This window comes from Elephas maximus, chromosome 1 (genome assembly GCF_024166365.1).
Source record: "Elephas maximus indicus isolate mEleMax1 chromosome 1, mEleMax1 primary haplotype, whole genome shotgun sequence".
NCBI lineage: Eukaryota > Metazoa > Chordata > Mammalia > Proboscidea > Elephantidae > Elephas > Elephas maximus.
Window position 1 is genome coordinate 160835177 of NC_064819.1, and position 20790 is coordinate 160855966.

The window sequence follows — 20790 nt, forward strand, 5'->3', positions numbered from 1 at the left end:
TAAAGATATACAGTCTTGGAAACCCTATGAGGTTGCTATGAGTCAGAACTGACTGGACAGCAGTGGGTTTGGTTTAGTCCATCTTAGTCTGGAAGTTCAGTTGAAACAGGTTCATCATAGCAACACACAAGTCTCCACTGACAGGTGGTGGCTACATATGAGGTGCATTGGCCAAGAATAGAACCCCCAGATCCCCTGGATGGAAAATAGGAATTCTGCCACTGAACCACCAGTGTACCTTCTACAACATAGTTGTTCAGAACAGGGGAGAACTAAGAGTGTTTGAAGGCAGAAATAAAAAGGGAGAAAATGAAGAACGGTGAGCACGTAGTAGGGGACCAGTCTTTTGGGAGATACTGTCAAAGCAGAGGTAGAGGGCTTAGCCAGAGAAGAAGAAAGCATTATCAAATATAAGTATGTTACACTTCAATGTTTGTTTTAGAGCAGGGTAATTCTTCCTTACAAATTAAAGTGAAAAGCAGGGAATTAATACTGAAATATTTTACATTTTGTCTTGAAACAAGCAATTGTCATGAAGACACCATCAGAAGACTAAGTTTCACCTAAAACATTGCAGCTGAAATCTGGGGCATCCTGAAACAGGAGATCAGTGGCATTCAGATATTTTCACAGAACTCCAATGGTAAAAAAGGGAAATTTGAGCATACACCCCCCGGTATAATATTTTGAATTATTTTATTAATATTTGTGTAACATTCTACTGTGAGACAGTGTTTCTGAGATCTGGTTTATAAATTTATTTTATTTCCATTTTGGCTGGATGGCAGATATATCTGAAAAATATACCTTGCATAAATATATAGATACAAATTTTTTGAAAAAAATGTTTCCTTGATTGTTTCCACTAAATCATAATACATTTTTTCTATGCTATCTATTTGTATGGATAATTATGAAATAGAAAAATTTTACCTTTCCTGATGTCAATCAGGTCTCATAAAACAAAAACATATTGTTTTATTTAAAGTTTACATATAAAACCTACAAAAGCTCTTCTTTTGGGAGATTTTAAAGTGGATTAAAAAATTCTGTTTCTAGATATGCTGTCACGAAGAGTTTATAGGTGGTTCACTTACAGCTGTTTCTGGCAACATAACTACATAATGATGGAACATTTTCAAGTACTATTTTCAAAAGTCTCTTGTCATAGCATAAAATTCTTTGAAAAACCATTCAATTTCTCACTCTTTGTTAAAATGTCACCTTTAACTTGAAGAGACAGATTGTGTTTATTTGTTTTAAGTATCTTTCAGGTAGTGGTACACCTTCTCACCCTCAAAAAGGTCAAAAAATTTGGAATACTTTTCTTTATCTTTATTAAAAGAAAAATTCTATCTCTTTTTAAGTTGCCTTCTCAAGAAATTTGCCATGAAATAACTAATAAATTGCTATGGTTAAAAATGATTTTCAGGATCCCTCTTAAAATACTAAAAAATAACACCAAAATTCTGTTATTTCAAAGCCTTTTTTATAGAAAACTAACTACACTGTAACACTTGAAAATAATGCAACTTCATTTTCAAAATCTTGTCTACAAATAATTCAATGAATGAATTTCAGGTGTGAAGATATCTCTATTAACCATAACCCGGAACCTTTTCATTTTTAATCCCAAACAAGTCAGCATCCAGCTATCTAGCACTCCTTCCCAATCACATGAAATATGTTTTAACATATTTCTTCATATCTTTAGCAGTATTTTCCATGCATCTTCCAGCTGAATTTCCTACCAAGAAAATGCATTTTTGTTTTTCTGTGTATTAATTTCCATGTAATTCAACTATTTTACCAGGACCCCCCCAAAAAAAGTTTCCCTAATAGTATGTGGCATTTTGTCTTTCACTATTAAGAAACTTCAAAATTGTCCTCTAAATATTTATTATACTATTGGATGAAATTTCTTAAAGCACAAGATTATCATATGACGCAAAAATCGATATCATTATCATATGACACGTTTAAGAATATCATGTGACATTACTGAAAAAAATTGGTCATCTTGTTCCAAATGCTTAGTTTTCCAATGTCCTGCTCCTCCTGATGGTTTTATGCTATGAGTAGATAATATCTCAGGCTAAATATACATTTAAGTTCATCCTTAATGACATTGGATGCAATTCAAATTTCAGTCTTTTGATAATTTCCATTATTTTTTTGCCAAATCCCCAAATTTCATTATATGGTCATTATTTTCAGCCCATAATGTGGATGAGGAGCCCTGGTAGTACAATGGTTAAGAGCTCAGCTGCTAACTAAAACTTCGGCAGTTCAAATCCTGGCAACAGGTTTAGTTTTTTTGGTTTTAATGTGGCTGAAGAAGAGCCAGTGCTATTTGTAGATGTGTTAGCTATGCTGTCCATTTGCAATTGCCTTATGAGTATCATGGATTGAATTATGTCTCCCCAAAATATGTGCCCACTTGGTTAGGTCATGATTCTCAGTATAGTGTGATTGTCCTCCATTTTGTGATCTGACGTAATTATCCTCCATTTTGTGATGTGTTGAAAATCCTAACCTCTATAAGGAGCCCTGGTGGCAACGTGATTAAAGCACTTGACTGCTAACTGAAAGGTCAGCTGTTCAAGCCCACCAGCCTGCTTTGCAGTAGAAAGATGTGGCAGCCTGGTTCTGTAAAGATTTACAGTGTTGGAAACCCTGCGGTGCAGTTCTAATCTGTCCTATAGGGTTGTTATTGTTTTTTTTGTTTGTTTATATGTATATGTTAATGGAAGCAGCAGTCAAGAAATCAAATGACATATTGCATTGGGCGAATCTGCTGCAAAAGACCTCTTTAAAGTGTTAAAAAGCAAAGATGTCACTTTGAAAACTAAGGTGCATCTGACTCAAGCCATGGTGTTTTCAATCGACTCATATGCATATAAAAGCTGGACAATGAATAAGGAAGACCAAAGAATTGATGCCTTTGAATGACAGTGTTGGTGAAGAATATTGGATATACCATGGACTGCCAGAAGAATGAACAAATCTGTCTTGGAAAAAGTACAACCAGAATGCTATTTAGAAGTGAGGGTGGCGACACTTTGTCTCACATACTTTAGACTGTTATCAGAGGGGACCAGTCCCTAGAGAAGGACATTATGCTCAGTAAAGTAGACGGTCAGGGAAAAAGAGGAAAACCCTCAACCAGATAGACTGACACAGTGGCTGCAACAATGGCTCAAGCAGAACAATTGTGAGGATGGCACAGGACCAGGCAGTATTTCATTCTGTTGTACATACAGCTGCTATGAGTCACAGCCAACTTGATGGCACCTAAGCAACAACAACAGTCTGTATTAGATTTAAAATCCACAGATGAATAGTAGGCACCTTACAATAACAACCACATATATTATTGAGGCAAGATTAGTGTAGGGTGTATCTTGAGTCACCATACCTACTCATGTTGCATCTTACTTGAGTCACACTTACAAGAGGTAAAAAGAGAGAGAAGCAAACTGAGACCAGGGAATCTCACCACCTCCAAGAAAGTAGAGCCGGGAGTAGATTGCGTATTTTGGATCCAGCATCTCTCTGCTGAGAACACCCTAGACCCAGGAGATGGAGAGCTATAACACTGGAGATGGTGCAAGACGGTGAGAAGTGGTGGCAGAGAGCTGGCAGCAGCAGAACCAGAAGACTGGCAGATGAAGGCACAGTAGGTGTGCTGACCCACAGAGTGAGAGAGCTGAGTGCCTTTGGGCAGGAGGTTTGCTGGCAGAGTGGGGTACCTCTGCGCACTTGTCAGCAGAGCTAGGCTTGCCAATCCAAGGAGCTAGAGAGCTGAATGCCATCAGGCTGAGGCTTACTATTGGAGCGGGGTGCCTCTGGGAGCTTATCAGTGGAAATGAAGAGCTTGTAACACTTGCTCAAGCAGGGCAGAGGCTAGCCCAAGAGGCCTTAGGGGCCAAGGCCTGAGAGAGAGAAATAGAGAGAGGGAGAGAAGCCTGCCTGTGGGCATTGCTCAGAAGCTGTCTTGACTGAAGAACTGTATCTTGAGTCATTTCTGATCCTGAATTGTAACCTATTACGCCAAGACACATGGAGATCTCCAAGGAACACCAGGCCCACAAAGCTGAAAGGAGAGAAGGACCTTCCCCCAGAGCCAACGGAGAGAGAAAGCCTTCCTCTAGAGCTGGCACCCTGAATTCAGACTTCCAGCCACCTAAACTAAGAGAGAATAAATTTGATTGTTAAAGCCATCCACTTGTGGTATTTCTGTTATAGCAGCACTAGATAACCAAGACAATGAGTAACATCCCCAAGCTATGATTTATTTTCAAGAATCTTTTTTTTAAGCCATTTGTTCACTTGGAGAAGTTTTGTTTCATCATACGAACATAATATAATCCGGATATCCACTTAAGCAGACACAAATAAACTGTAATAATCACTATATTCTGAAAGTGAATACATATAGTAAGGACCATGTCAATGCCTTTGCTTTAGGACCCTTGGTGGCACAGTGGTTAAGTGCTTCTCTGCAAACCAAAAGGTTGGCCTTTTGAACCCACCAGCCACTCCACAGGAGAAAGATGTGGCAGTCTGGTTTTGTAAAGATTACAGCAACCCTGTGGGGCAGTTGTAATCTGTCCTACAAGGTCGCAATTAGTCAGTACTACTCAAACTATAATTTTTACTCAAACTATTTCAGAACATAGAAAAAGAAGGGATACTTCCAAATTCATTCTATGAAAACAGCATAACGCTGATACCAAAACCAGGCAAAGACACCACAAAAAAAGAAAATTACACACCAATATCTCTCATGAACATAGATGCAAAACTTTTCAACAAAATTCTAACCAATAGAATCAGCATCATATTGAAAAAACAATATACAATGACCAAGTGGGATTCATACAAGGTATGCAAAGATGGTTCATCATTAGAAAATCAGTCAACATAATCCACCTCATAAATAAAAGAATCACATGATCATCTCAATTAACGCAGACAAGGCATTTCACAAGTCAAACACCCATTCCTGATAAAAACTCTCAATAAAATAGGTATAAAAGGGAAATTTCTCAACATAATAAAGGGCATCTATGCAAAACCAACAGCCGACATCATTTAAAAAAAATTTTTTTATTGTACTTTAGGTGAAAGATTACAAATCAAGTCAGTCTCTCATACAAAAGTCTCTCTTATGTACGCCTTCCTATATACTCCTAGTTGATCTCCTGCTAATAAGACAGCACACTCCTTCTCTCCACCCTGTGTTTCTATGTCCATTCAACTAGCTTCTGTCCCCCTAGGCCTGCATATCTCCCCTCCAGACAAGAGCTGCCCACATAATCTCTGTGTATACTTGATCCAAGAGGCTCACTCCTCACCAGTACCATTTTCCATCCCACAGTCCAGTCCAATCCCTGTCTGAAGAGTTGGCTTTGGAAATAGTTCCTGTCTTGGCCTAACAGAAAGTCTGGGGACCGTGACCTCCAGGGTCCTTCTAGTCTCAGTTAGGCCATTAAGTCTGGTCTTTTTATGAGAATTTGAGTTCTGCATCCCACTGTTCTCCTGCTCCTTCAGGGATTCTCTGTTGTGTTCCCTGTCAGGGTAGTCATCAGTTGTGGCTGGGCGCCATCTAGCTCTTCTGGTCTCAGACTGATGTAGTTTCTGGTTTATGTGACCCTTTCTGTCTCGGTCTCATAATTGCCTTGTGTCTTTGGTGTTCTTCATTCTTTTGCTCCAGGTGGATTGAGACCAACTGATGCACCTTAGATGGACTCTTGCTCGTGTTTATGACCCCAGACACCACCCTCCAAAATGGGATGCAGAATGTTTTCTTAATAGATTTTATTACGCCAATTGACCTGGATGTCCCCTGAAACTATGGTCCCCAAACCCCCACCTCTGCTATGCTGGCCTTTGAAACATTCAGTTTATTCAGGAGCCTTTTTTGGTATTGGTTTAGTCCAGTAGTGCTGACCTCTCCAGTATTGTGTGTTGTCTTTTCCTTCACCTAAATTAGCTCTTGTCTGCTATCTAATTAGTGAATCCCCCTCCCTTTCCCTTCATCGCTCCCCACTCTCATAACCATCAAAGAATATTTTCTTCTCTGTTTAAACTATTTCTTGAGTTCTTATAATTGTGGTCTCATACAATATTTGTGCTTTTGCAGCTGACTAATTTCACTCAGCATAATGCCTTCCAGATTTCTCCATGTTATGAAATGTTTCACAGACTCTTCACTGTTCTTTATCCATGCGTAGTATTCCATTGTGTGAATATACCACAATTTATTTATCCATTCATCCGTTGATGGGCACGTTGGTTGCTTCCATCTTTTTGCTATTGTAAACAGTACTGCAATGACCATGGGTGTGCATATATCTGTTTGTGTAAAGGCTCTTATTTCTCTAGGATATATTCCAAGGAGTGGGATTGCTGGATCATATGGTAGTTCTCTTTCTAGCTTTTTGAGGGAGCGCCAAATCGATTTTCATACTGGTTGTACAATTTTACATTCCCACCAGCAGGGTATAAGTGTTCCACTCTCTCCACAACCTCTCCAACATTTATTATTTTGTGTTTTTTGGGTTAATGCTAGCCTTGTTGGAGTGAGATGGAATCTCTTTGTACTTTTGATTTACATTTCTCTAATGGCTAATGATCGTGAGCATTTCCTCAAGTATCTGTAGGCTACCTGAATGTCTTCTTTAGTGAAGTGCCTATTCATATCTTTTGCCCATTTTTTAACTGGGTTATTTGTCTTTTGTAGTTGAGCTTTGGCAGTATCATGTAGACCTTAGAGATTAGCTGCTGATCGGAAATGTCAGAGCTAAAAACTTTCCCAATCTGTGGGCAATCTTTTTACTCTTTTGGTGAAGTCTTTGGATGATCATAGGTGTTTGACTTTTTGGAGCTCCCAGTTATCTAATTTCTCTTCTGGTGTTTGTACATTTCTAGTAATGTTTTGTATACTGTATATGCCATGTGTTAGGGCTCCTAGTGTTGCCCATATTTTTTCTTCCATGATCTTTATTGTTTTAGATTTTATATTTAGGTCTTTGATCCATTTTGACTTGTTTTTTGTGCATGGTGTGAGGTATGGGTCTTGTTTCATTTTTTTGCAGGTGGGTATCTAGTTATGCCAGCACCATTTGTTAAACAGGCAGTCTTTTCCCCATTTAACAGACATTGGGACTTTGTCAAATATCAGCTGCTCATATGTGGATGGATTTATGTCTGGATTCTCAATCATTTCATTGGTCTATGTACCTGTTGTTGTACCAGTATCAGGCTCTTTTGACAACTGTGGTGGTATAATAGGTTTTAAAATCAGGTAGCGTGAGGCCTCCCACTTTGTTCTTCTTTTTCAGTAATGCATTTCTTATTCAGGGCCTCTTTCCCTCCCATATGAAGTTGGTTATTTGTTTCTCCATCTCATTAAAATTGTCACTGGTATTTGGATCAGGATTGCATTGTATCTATAGATTGCTTTGAACAGAATAGACATTTTTACAATGTTGAATCTTCCTAACCACAAGCAAAGTATATTTTTCCACTTACGTAGGTCTCTTTTGATTTCTTGCAGTAGTGTCTTATAGTTTTCTTTGCATAGGTCTTTTACATCTCTGGTTAGATTTATTCCTAAGTATTTTATCTTCTTAGGGGCTATTGTAAATGGTATTGATTTTGTGATTTCCTCTTCAATGCTCTCTTTGTCGGTGTAGAGGAATCCAGCTTATTTATGTATGTTTATCTTCTATCCTGATTCTCTGTTATACTATTCTATTAATTTCGATCATTTCTTGAGGGTCCTTTGGGTTTTTCTGTGCATAAGATCAGTCATCTGCAAACAGAGATACTTTTACTTCTTAGGCAATTTGGTTGCCCTTTATTTTTTAAAATAATTTTTATTGTGCTTTAAGTGAAAGCTTACAAATCTCACACAAAAACCCATATACACCTTGCTACACACTCCCAATTACTCTCTCCCTAATGAGACAGTCTGCTCTCTCCCTCCACTCTCTCTTTTTGTGTCCATTTTGCCAGCTTCCAACTGCCTCTACCCTCTCATCTCCGCTCCAGGCAGGAGACGCCAACATAGTCTCAAGTATCCACCTGATCCAAGCAGCTCACTCCTCACCAGCATCCCTCTCCAACCCATTGTCCAGTCCAATCCATGTCTGAAGAGTTGGCTTCGGGAATGGTTTCTGTCTGGGCCAACAGAAGGCCTGGGGACCATGACCACCAGGTTCCTTCTAGTCTCAGTCAGACCATTAAGTCTGGTCTTATGAGAATTTGGGGTCTGCATCCCACTGCTCTCCTGCTCCCTCATGGGTTCTCTGTTGTGTTCCCTGACAGGGCTGTCATCGGTTGTAGCCAGGCACCATCTAGTTCTTCTGGTCTCAGGATGATGTAGTCTCTGGTTCATGTGGCCCTTTCTGTCTCTTGGGCTCATAATTACCTTGTGTCTTTGGTGTTCTTCATTCTTCTTTGATCCAGGTGGGTTGAGACCAATTGATGCATCTTAGATGGCTGCTTGTTAGTGTTTAAGACCCCAGACGCCACTCTTCAAAGTGGGATGCAGAATGTTTTCTTAATAGATTTTATTATGCCATTTGACTTAGATGTCCCCTGAAACCATGGTCCCCAGGCCCCTGCCCCTGCTATGCTGGCCTTAGAAGCATTCAGTTTATTCAAGAAAATTCTTTGCTTTTGGTTTGGCCCAGTTATGCTGACCTTCCCTGTATCGTGTGCTGTCTTTCCCTTCAGCTAAAGTAGTTCTTATCTACTATCTAATTAGTGGATGCTCCTTTCGCACCCTCCCTCCCTCCCCCTCTCGTAATCACAAAAGAATGTTTTCTTCTCAGTTTAAACTATATCTCAAGTTCTTATAATAGTGTTCTTTTATTTCTCTATCTACCCTAATAGCACTGGCTAGGACGTCCAGCACAATGTTGAATAAAAGTGGTGATGAAGGGCATCCTTGTCTAATTCCTGTTCTCAAGGGAAGTGCTTTCAGTCTCTCTCCGTTTAGGATGATAGCCAACATTATTTTTAATGGTGAGAGGCTGAAAACATTCTACTTGAGAACAGGAACAAGACAAATATGCCCTTTATCACCACTACTATTTATCATTGTACTGGAAGTCCTAGCTAGAGTAATAAGGAAAGAAAAAGAAATAAAGGGCATCGAAATTGGTAAGGAAGAAGTAAAATTGTCCCTATTTGTGGATCATATGATGCTATATGTATAAAACCAAAAAGACTCCATGTGAAAACTACTGGAATTAATAGAAAGATTCATCAGAGTAGCAAGATATAAGATAAACTTACAATAAAGAAAACAAGGAAAAGAAAATCAGGAAATGAATACCATTTTATATTAGCCCCTAAAGAAATAAAATACTTAGAAATAAATCTAACCAGGAGTGTAAAAGACCTATACAGAGAAACTTTACAAAACTCTAATGCAAGAAACCAAATGAGACCTACATAAATGGAAAAACATACTGTGCTCATGGATAGATAGACTCGACATTGTGAAAATGACAATTCTACTCAAAGCAATCTACAAATATAATGCAATCCCTATCCAAATACCAACAATATTCTTTTTTTTTAATAATTTTTATTGAGCTTTAAGTGAATGTTTACAAATCAAGTCAGTCTGTCACATATAAGCTTATACACACCTTACTCCATACTCCCACTTACTCTCCCCCTAATGAGTCAGCCCGCTCCCTCCTTCCAGTCTCTCCTTTCGTGACAATTTTGCCAGTTTCTAACCCTCTCTACCCTCCCATCTCCCCTCCAGAGAGGAGATGCCAACATAGTCTCAAGCGTCCACCTGATACAAGTAGCTCACTCTTCATCAGCATCTCTCCAACCCATTCTCCGGTCCCTTCCATGTCTGATGAGTTCTCTTCAGGAATGGTTCCTGTCCTGGACCAACAGAAGGTTTGGGGACCGTGACCGCCTGGATTCCTCTAGTCTCAGTCAGACATTAAGTATGGTCTTTTTATGAGAATATGGGGTCTGCATCCCACAGATCTCCTGCTCCTTCAGGGGTTCTCTGTTGTGCTCCCTGTCAGGGCAGTCATCGGCTGTGGCCGGGCACCACCTAGTTCTTCTGGTTTCGGGATGATGTAAGTCTCTAGTTCATGTGGCCCTTTCTGTCTCTTGGGCTCACAGTTGTCGTGTGACCTCGGTGTTTTTCATTCTCCTTTGATCCAGGTGGGTTGAGACCAATTGATTCATCTTAGATGGCCACTTGTTAGCATTTAAGACCCCAGATGCCACATTTCAAAGAGGGATGCAGAATGTTTTCATAATAGTATGATTTTGCCAATTGCTTAGAAGTCTCCTTAAGCCGTAGTCCCCAAACCACCCCCCTTGCTCCGCTGACTTTTGAAGCATTCAGTTTATCCCGGAAACTTCTTTGCTTTTGGTCCAGTCCATCTGAGCTGACCTTCCGTGTATTGAGTATTGTCCTTCCCTTCACCTAAAGTAAAAAAAAAAAAAAGGAAAAAAATTTTTTTTTCTTTTTTTCTTCACCTAAAGTAGTTCTTATCTACTAACTAATCAGTAAATAATCCTCTCCCACCTGGTAACCACAAAAGTATGGGTTCTTCTCAGTTTATACTATATCTCAAGATCTTACAATAGTGGTCTTATACAATATTTGTCCTTTTGCCTCTGACTAATTTCACTCAGCATAATGCCTTCCAGGTTCCTCCATGTTATGAAATGTTTCACAGATTCGTCACTGTTCTTTATTGATGCGTAGTATTCCATTGTGTGAATATACCACAATTTATTTAACCATTTATCCGTTCATGGACACCTTGTTTGCGTCCAGCTTTTTGCTATTGTAAACAGAGCCGCAATAAACATGGGAGTGCATATATCTGTTCATGTGAAGGCTCTTATTTCTCTAGGGTATATTCCGAGGAGTGAGATTTTTGGGTTCTATGGTAGTTGTATTTCTAACTTTTTAAGAAAACACCAGATAGATTTCCAAAGTGGTTGTACCATTTTACATCCCCACCAGCAGTGTATAAGAGTTCCAATCTCTCTGCAGCCTCTCCAAAATTTATTATTTTGTGTTTTTTGGATTAATGCCAGCCATTTTGTAGTGAGATGGAATCTCATTGTAGTTTTAATTTGCATTTCTCTAAAGGCTAATAATTGAGAGCATTTTCTCGTGTATCTGTTAGCTGCCTAAATATCTTCTTTAGTGAAGTGTGTGTTCATATCCTCTGCCCACTTCTTGATTGGGTTGTTTGTCTTTTTGTGGTTGAGTTTTAACAGAATCATATCGATTTTAGAGATCAGGCGCTGGTCTGAGATGTCATAGCTGAATATTCTTTCCCAGTCTGTAGGTGGTCTTTTTACTCTTTTGGTGAAGTCTTTAGATGAGCATAGGTGTTTGATTTTTAGGAGCTCCCAGTTATCGGGTTTCTCTTCATCATTTTTGGTAATGTTTTGTATTCTGTTTATGCCTTGTATTAGGGCTCCTAGTGTTGTCCTTATTTTTACTTTCATGATCTTTATCGTTTTAGTCTTTATGTTTAGGTCTTTGATCCACCTGGAGTTAGTTTTTGTGCATGGTATGAGGTATGGGTCCTGTTCCATTTTTCTGCAACTGGATATCCAGTTACGCCAGCACCATCTGTTAAAAAGACTATCTTTTCCCCAGTTAATTGACACTGGGCCTTTGTCAAATATCAGCTGCTCATATGTGGATGGATTTATATCTGGGCTCTCAATTCTATTCCATTGGTCTATGTGCCTGTTGTTGTACCAGTACGAGGCTGTTTTGGCTACTGTGGCTGTATAACAGGTTCTAAAATCAGGTACAGTGAGGCCTCCCACATTCTTCTTCTTTTTCAGTAATGCTTTAGTTATCCGAGGCTTCTTTCCCTTCCATATGAAGTTGGTGATTTGTTTCTCCATCAGATGAAAAAATGTCTCTAGAATTTGGATCGGAAGGGCATTGTATGTATAGATGGGTTTTGGTAGAATAGACATTTTTACTATGTTAAGTCTTCCTATCCATGAGCAAGGTATGTTTTTCCCCTTAAGTAAGTCTTTTTTAGTTTCTTGCAGTAGTACTTTGCAGTTTTCTTTGTATAGGTCTTTTACATCTTTGGTAAGATTTATTCCTAAGTATTTTATCTTCTTGGGGGCTACTGTGAATGGTATTGATTTGGTGATTTCCTCTTTGATGTTCTTTTTGTTGATGTAGAGGAATCCAAGTGATTTTTGTATGTTTATCTTATAACCTGAGACTCTGCCCAACTCTTCTATTAGTTTCAGTAGTTTTCTGGAGGATTCCTTAGGGTTTTCTGTGTATAAGATCATGTCATCTGCAAATAGAGATAATTTTACTTCCTCCTTGCCAATCCGGATGCCCTTTATTTCTTTGTCTAGCCTAATTGCTCTGACTAGGACCTCTAGCACAATTTTGAATAAGAGCGGTGATAAAGGGCATCCTTGTCTGGTTCCCGTTCTCAAGGGAAATGCTTTCAGGCTCTCTCCATTTAGAGTGATGTTGGCTATTGGCTTTGTATAGATGCTCTTTATTATGTTGAGGAATTTTCCTTCAATTCCTATTTTGCTGAGACTTTTTATCATAAATGGGTGTTGGACTTTGTCAAATGCCTTTTCTGCATCAATTGATAAGATCATGTGGTTTTTGTCTTTTGTTTTATTTATATGGTGGCTTACATTAATGGTTTTTCTAATATTAAACCAGCCTTGCATACCTGGTATAAATCCCACTTGGTCATGCTGGATTATTTTTTTGATATGTTGTTGAACTCTATTGGCTAGAAATTTGTTGAGGATTTTTGCATCTATGTTAATGAGGGATATAAGTCTGCAATTTTCTTTTTTTGTGATGTCTTTACCTGGTTTTGGTATCAGGGATATGGTGGCTTCATAGAGTGAGTTAGGTAGTATTCCGTCATTTTCTATGCTTTGAAATAACTTTAGTAGTAGTGGAGTTAACTCTTCTCTGAAAGTTTGGTAGAACTTTGCAGTAAAACCGTCCTGGCCAGGGCTTTTTTTTGTTGGGAGTTTTTTGATTACCATTTCAATCTCTTCTTTTGTTATGGGTCTATTTAGTTGTTCTACTTCTGATTGTGTTAGTTTAGGTAGGTAGTGTTTTTCTAGGAATTCATCCATTTCTTCAAGGTTTGCAAATTTGTTAGAATACAATTTTTCATAATAATCTGATATGATTCTTTTAATTTCAGTTGGGTCTGTTATGATGTGGCCCATCTCGTTTCTTACTCGAGTTATTTGTTTCCTTTCCTGTATTTCTTTAGTCAGTCTGGCCAATGGTTTATCAATTTTGTTAATTTTTTCAAAGAACCAGCTTTTGGCTTTGTTAATTTTTTCAGTTCTCTAATTCATTTAGTTCAGCTCTAATTTTCATTATTTGTTTTCTTCTGGTGCCTGATGGATTCTTTTGTTGCTCACTTTCTATTTGTTCAAGTTGTAGGGACAGTTCTCTAATTTTGGCTCTTTCTTCATTTTGTATGTGTGCATTTATCGATATAAATTGACCTCTGAGCACTGCTTTTTCTGTGTCCCAGAGGTTTTAATAGAAAGTGTTTTCATTCTCGTTGCATTCTGTGAATTTCTTTATTCCCTCCTTAATGTCTTCTACAACCCAGTCTTTTTTCAGCAGGGTATTGTTCAGTTTCCAAGTATTTGATTTCTTTTCCCTGCTTTTTCTGTTATTGATTTGCACTTTCATGGCCTTATGGTCTGAGAAGATGCTTTTAATATTTCGATGTTTTGGATTCTGCAAAGGTTTGTTTTATGACCTAATATGTCATCTATTCTGGAGAATGTTCCATGTGCGCTAGAAAAAAAAGTATACTTTGCAGCAGTTCGGTGGACTGTTCTGTATAAGTCAATGAGGTTAAGTTGGTTGATTGTAGCAATTAGGTCTTCTGTGTCTCTGTTGAGCTTCTTACTGGATGTCCTGTCCTTCTCTGAAAGTGGTGTGTTGAAGTCTCCTACTATAATTGTGGAGGTGTCTATCTCACTTTTCAGTTCTGTTAAAGTTTGTTTTATGTATCTTGCAGCCCTGTCATTGGGTGCATAAATATTTAATATGGTTGTGTCTTCCTGGTCAATTGTCCCTTTAATCATTATGTAGTGTCCTTCTTTATCCTTTGTGGTGGATTTATTTTTTTTTGTCAGAAATTAATATTGCTACTTCTCTTCTTTTTTGCTTATTGTTTGCTTGATATATTTTTTTCCATCCTTTGAGTTTTAATCTGTTTGTGTCTCTGAGTCTAAGGTGTGTCTCTTGTAGGCAGCATATAGAAGGATCATGTTTCTTTATCCAGTCTGAGACTCTCTGTCTCTTTCTTGGTGCATTTAGTCCATTTACATTCAGCGTAATTATAGATAAGTATGTGTTTAGTGCTGTCATTTTCATACCTTTTTATGTGTGTTGTTGACAATTTCATTTTTCCACTTACTTTTTTGTGCTGAGACGTTTTTCTTTGTAAATTGTTTGTTCCTCATTTTCATAGTATTTGACTTTATTTTTGCTGAGTCGTTATGTTTTTCTTGGTTTTTATTTTGAATTATGGAGTTGTTATACCTCTTTGTGGTCTCCTTAATATTTACCCCTATTTTTCTAAGTAAAAACCTAACTTGTATTGTCCTATATCTCCTTGTATCCCTCTCCATATGGCAGTTCTATGCCACCTGTATTTAGTCCCTCTTTTTGATTATTGTGATCTTTTACATATTGACTTCAATGATTCTCTGTTTTGAGCATTTTTTTCTGTTTAAAATTAATTTGTGTTTGTGATTTCCCTATTTGAGTTGATATCCAGATGTTCTGTTCTGTGACCTTGTATTGTGCTGGTATCTGATATTATTGGTTTTCTGACCAACTTCCTTTAGTATTTCTTGTAGCTTTGGTTTGGCTTTTGCAAATTCTTTAAGCTTGTGTTTATCTGTAAATGTTTTAATTTTGCCTTCATATTTTAGAGAGAGTTTTGCTGGATATATGATCCTTGGCTGGCAGTTTTTCTCCTTCAGTGCTCTCGATATGTCATCCCATTGCCTTCTTGACTGCATGGTTTCTGCTGAGTAGTCTGAACTTATTCTTATTGATTCTCCTTTGTAGGAGACCTTTCTTTTATCCCTGGCTGCTTTTAAAATTTTCTCTTTATCTTTGGTTTTGGCAAGTTTGATGATAATATGTCTTGGTGATTTTCTTTTTGGATCAATCTTAAATGGGGTTCGATGAGCATCTTGGATAGATATCCTTTTGTCTTTCATGATGTCAGGGAAGTTTTCTGCCAACAGATCTTCAACTATTCTCTCTGTGTTTTCTGTTATCCCTCCCTGCTCTGGGACTCCAATCACACACAAGTTATTCTTCTTGATAGAGTCCCACATGATTCTTAGGGTTTCTTCATTTTTTAAAATTTATCTGATTTTTTTTCAGCTATATTGGTGTCAATTCCCTGGTCCTCCAGATCTCCCACTCTGCATTCCAATTGCTCGAGTCTGCTCCTCTGACTTCCTATTGCATTGTCTAATTCTGTAATTTTACTGTTAATCTTTTGGATTTCTCAATGCTGTCTCTCTATGGATTCTTGCAGCTTATTAATTTTTCCTCTATGTTCTTGAATAATCTTTTTGAGTTCTTCAACTGCTTTATCAGTGTGTTCCTTGGCTTTTTCTGTAGATTGCCTTATTTCATTCCTGAGGTCATCTCTGATGTCTTGAAGAGTCTGTAAATTAGTTTTTTATATTCTGCGTCTGGCAATTCCAGGATTGTATCTTCATTTGGGAAAGATTTTGATTCTTTAGTTTGGGGGGTTGTAGAAGCAATCATGGTCTGCTTCTTTATGTGGTTTGATATCGACTGCTCTCTCCGAGCCATCACTAAGATATTGTAGTGATTTATTCTATATTTGCTCACTGAGTCTTATCTTGTTTTGTTTTCTTTCAATATACGTAGATGGGCTACTAGATTGCACTGTGTTGATTGTTGTAGCCCTTGAGTCACTTATGTCCTATTACCAGCTGGTTTGGGCTGTTACCACATATATAAGCCCAAGAGTCCATTCACTATTCTTGAGTAGAATCTGATTTTGGGTCATCAAGTGTGTGGTGCAGACTGTCATCTATTCACCTAGAGAAGTAGTGGTGATAGATGTGTGCACCAGATTCTAGTAGCAGCAGGGGTTCACACTCTAGGGTGGGCAGGATGCTAACAGGCTTCCCTCAAGCGCCAGTGAGGTAGGTGTGTCTCTATTCCTAAAGCACTTTCTTGGGTGGGCTCTGCAGCTATACCTTAGGCCCCCAATGCAAGTACCTCTACAGATTGGTAGGTGTCACCCTCTTTAGACCCCTAAGGCAGGAGGCTAGGTGGTCTGGAGGGAGCTTCAGCCCTCAGTTCCCTGTTGTGGGTCAGTGAGGGCTCTGTTGAATAAGCAGAGATATCAGACCTGGGAAACTTGTCTTTCCAGTAATCCACTAAAACAATACAGTCAGATCCCTATCAGAAATGCCTTTGCATTATAATAGCCACCTTGTTCCCTGTAGGGATGAAAGCCCAAGACTGTGGATCACACAAGCTTGGCTGGAGCTGGTTCTGTGTTTTTAGTCCAATTAGGGAAGGATTTTTGGTCCCTGGGTTTTTTTGTAGCTGGTTCTCTCAGGCCAGGAGAATGGGTTAGGAAAAGACCCAGAAAATAAAAGAAAGAAAGAAAAACCGCAGCACAGTTCACTCTCTGGCTCAGGAAATTTCAATGTTAATGAAGCTGCCTGGGAAGGGGAGGGGAGGGTTCAGATAAATAGGAGAGAGTAGCACCCCGGAATATTGACAAAGTTACTTATCTTGCTTAGGATGACCGCTTTATCTGAGATTCCCGAGGGTCATGTCTACTGTGTGTGCTGGCTGGGTCGAGATTGCCCCCGAGGGTCAGGCCCGCATCCCGTGCTTCCGCTGTCTGAGAAGCCGCGGTCAGTTCCTCTGCTCCCAGTCCAAAGCCCAGTGCCAAGGTTCACCGGCTGGGACGCCACACTCCAGGCTCCAAAACCAGTTGCTGCCTCCTGGTGAGTTCTCCTCCTGTCAGCCGCTTCGCTGCGCTGCCTGCGTGCACTGGCTGGGCTTCCCCGAGGACAGTTCAGGGGGCTAGAGCTGCGTCCTGTGTTTGTGCCGTCTCAGGATGCCCTGCTCAGCTCCCCTGTGCCCAGTCCAAAGCCCGGCGCCAAGGTTTCCTGACTGGGACACTGGCTCCAGGCTCTGAAAACAGTCGCTGCTTCCCTGTGGTTGTTCGTTCTCAGTCTCTGTCACTCAGATCAACTCTTTAGATCTGTGTTTGATGGTCAGGGTTCATAGATTGTCATGTATGTGATCAATTCACTTGTTTTTCTGAGTCTTCGTTGCAAGAGGGATCTGAGGTAGCTTCTACCTAGTCAGCCATCTTGGCCCCCAACAATATTCTTTAAAGAGATGGAAAAACTTATCATTGACTTTATATGTAAAGGGAAGACGCTGTGAATAAGTAAAGCACCATTGAAGAAGAAGAACAAAGGAGGAGGACCTGCACTACCTGATCTCAGAACCTACGCTACTGCTAGGATAGTCAAACAGCCTGGAACTGGTACAGAGACAGATACATTGGCCAATGGAACAGAATTGAGAACCCAGATGTAAATCCATCCACCTGTGGTCATCTGATCTTCAACAAGGGCCCAAAGTTCATCAAATGGGAAAAAAAGACAGTCTTTTTAACAAATGGTGCTGGCAAAATTGAATGTCCATCTGCAAAAAAGTGAAACAAGACCCATACCTCACACCATACAAAAAAGCTAGTTCAAAATGAATCAAAATGGAAGAAATATGCTTGAAGTGTTTAAGGAACAACAAGAAAGCAGATGCTTGCTCTTGATGATGATGGTGAGTAATAAATCTTCTATGTCCATTTTTCAATTTTCTTATCATTTATTTCAATATAAAATTGTAAGCTAGAGTTGGAAACTTGTAGCCTGTGAGCCAAATCTAGCCAGGAGACATATTTCATTGAACACACATAATTTTGTTTTTCTTAACTTTTAAAAAATTGGGGTAACTTACGCAAAACATAAAACTCGCCATTTTAACCATTTGTAAGCATAGAATTAAATGGCATTAAGTACACTCACAATGTTTTGTATCATCACCACTATCTATTTATAAGATGTTTTCCTCATCCCAAACAGTAACTCTGTACCCATTAAAGAATAACTCCCATTTCCCTCTCCCCCAAACTCTGGTAAAGTTTACTTTCTGTCTCTATGAATTTACCTATTTTAAATATCTCATAAAAGTGGAATCATACAATATTTGTTGTTTTGTGTCTGGCTTACTTCACTTTAGCACAACGTTTTCAAGGTTTATCTGTATTGTAACATGTATCAGAACTTCATTGCTTTTTTATGGCAGAATAATATGCCATTATATGTATATACCACATTTTTTTTATTCATTCATCTGTTGGTAAATACTTGAGTTATTTTCACCTTTTTGCTATTGTGAATGATGTTGCTATGAACATTCCTGTACAAGTATCAAACCGATTCCCTGTCTTCAATTCTTTACGTCTATACCTGAGTGGAAGTGCTGGGTCATATGTTGATTCTATCTTTAACTTTTTGAGGCACTACCAAACTGTTTTCAACAGTGGCCACACAATTTTACATTCCCACTAGCAATTGTTAATTTCCATTTTCATTGTTCATTTGTTCATTGTTTTGATAATAGCCATCCTAGTAAGTGTGAACAGTATCTTATTGTGGTTTTGATTTGCATTTCCCTAATGATTAATAGGAGCCCTGGTGGTGCCCTGGTTAAGAGCTACAGTTATTAACCAAAAGGTCAGCCGTTCGAATCCACCAGCTGTTCCTTGGAAACCCTGTGGGGCAGTTCTACTCTGTACTGTAGGGTCACTATGAGTCAGAATCCACCAGATGGCAATGGGTTTTTTTTTCCAGAAAATTTTTAATTTTCTTTTTTTTCATTGTACATTAGATGAAGTTTTACAGAACAAACTAGAATTTCATTAAACAGTTAGTACACATATTGCTTTATGACATTGGTTAACAACCCCATGACATATCAAACACTCTCCCTTCTCAACCTTGGGTTCCATATTATCAGCTTTCCTGCCCCCTCCTGCCTTCTAGTCCTTGCCCCGGCTTACAATTTTATATTGAAATAAGTGATAATAAAATTGAAAAATGGACATAGAAGATTTGTTATTATTCACCATCATCATCAAGAGCATCCGCTTTCTTGTTGTTCCTTAAACACTTCAAGCATGTTTCTTCCTCAGGACACTTAGCCTTGCTATTTCTATGCTCGCAACATTCCTCCAGATGTTCACATGGCTCGCTCTTTCCTGGGTCTCTGCTCAGATGTCCCATGCTCAGAGAAATAGCCCTCTATTACTCTCTATCCACTTATTCTGCATTTATAATTCCATGCCATTTATTCAACAAATACCTCACTCTGGCTGCTATATTGAAAATAGACAATATAGTAGACAAAAGTGATTTAATTTTTATAATGGCTCTGTTTTGTGGTCCTGGGACAAGACTTGAGTTTGGCGATTTGCCAGAAGGAATCTCAGAACTCAACAGCAGGTTATAGTTAACTTTTATCATAGCAAAGAGTACAGAATAAAAGCAGCAAGACAAAGATATGCATTGAGCGGAGTCCAGAGAGGTCAGGCACACGTTTCTGAGTCCTTCCAAACTACAGAGATACGTGTAGATCTCTTTGCCCAGAGAAGCCTTGTTTGAGTGACTAGTTACAAGGTTTTTATGAAAGGTTGATCACATAGGCACATTCAGCTACACAATCAGCCATGACAACTGAAATGAGGAACCCAACAATAAAATCAAGTGCATGTCATCAATCTTGCTGTTAGTACAAAGCAATCAGGACAAGCTGGTATGGCAGTCCATTGATTCAGGTTTACATAGAAAATCATAAATCATTAGCATAAAAAAACCTTTTGAAGGCCACATTCCCAGTGGTTGGCCAAAGGTCAGCCATGGTTCTAGACTCCTTAGGAGACATTCAAGCACTGAGGAACTGCGCCTGCTATGTTAATTCATTTCTCACAAATACCTAACAGTGTTAGATTTTCCCCTCAGTTGGAACCTCCTTACAGGTAAAAATACTTGCAATGTAATTGTAACCCAGAGGACAGAAATTAATATCCTCTTTATTTCCAAATCCAGATTATTACTCATCTTTAAAAAAATGTCCCTTTCTGTGGATCAAGAGTAATATATTTAAAGCAGGGATACTTATCAGCTATCAAAAAATAACAACAGTTAATCTTGAAAACACCCAAATAATTTTAGTGAATTTAGTTTTGCTGGAGATCTTTTTTCCTTTCTCCAGACATAAGTGATCTAGCTTTAGATTAAAACAAATATTTCATTGTAAATGAGTAGTCGTTTTTATGAAGTGAGCGTTAAATATCAGTCAACTTCCAGTATCAATGTAACACCTATCCTATTTTACACTGGTTTTTCATCTTCTTGCCAACTCTAACCATTGCTTATTTCACTTTTTATCTTCTTCCAAAAAAAAAAAAAAGAATATTTAAGATAAATTCCATTAGTTCCTTTCTTACTGTCCTTTGCACACATTCTCCTTGCAATATGTACACATGTGCCTTATTTTGTTAGACTGGTTTGATGTCAGTCTCCTCACTATTCTGTCATAACCTCAAAGGCAAAAAAAAAAAAAAAAAAAGAGCATGTGTT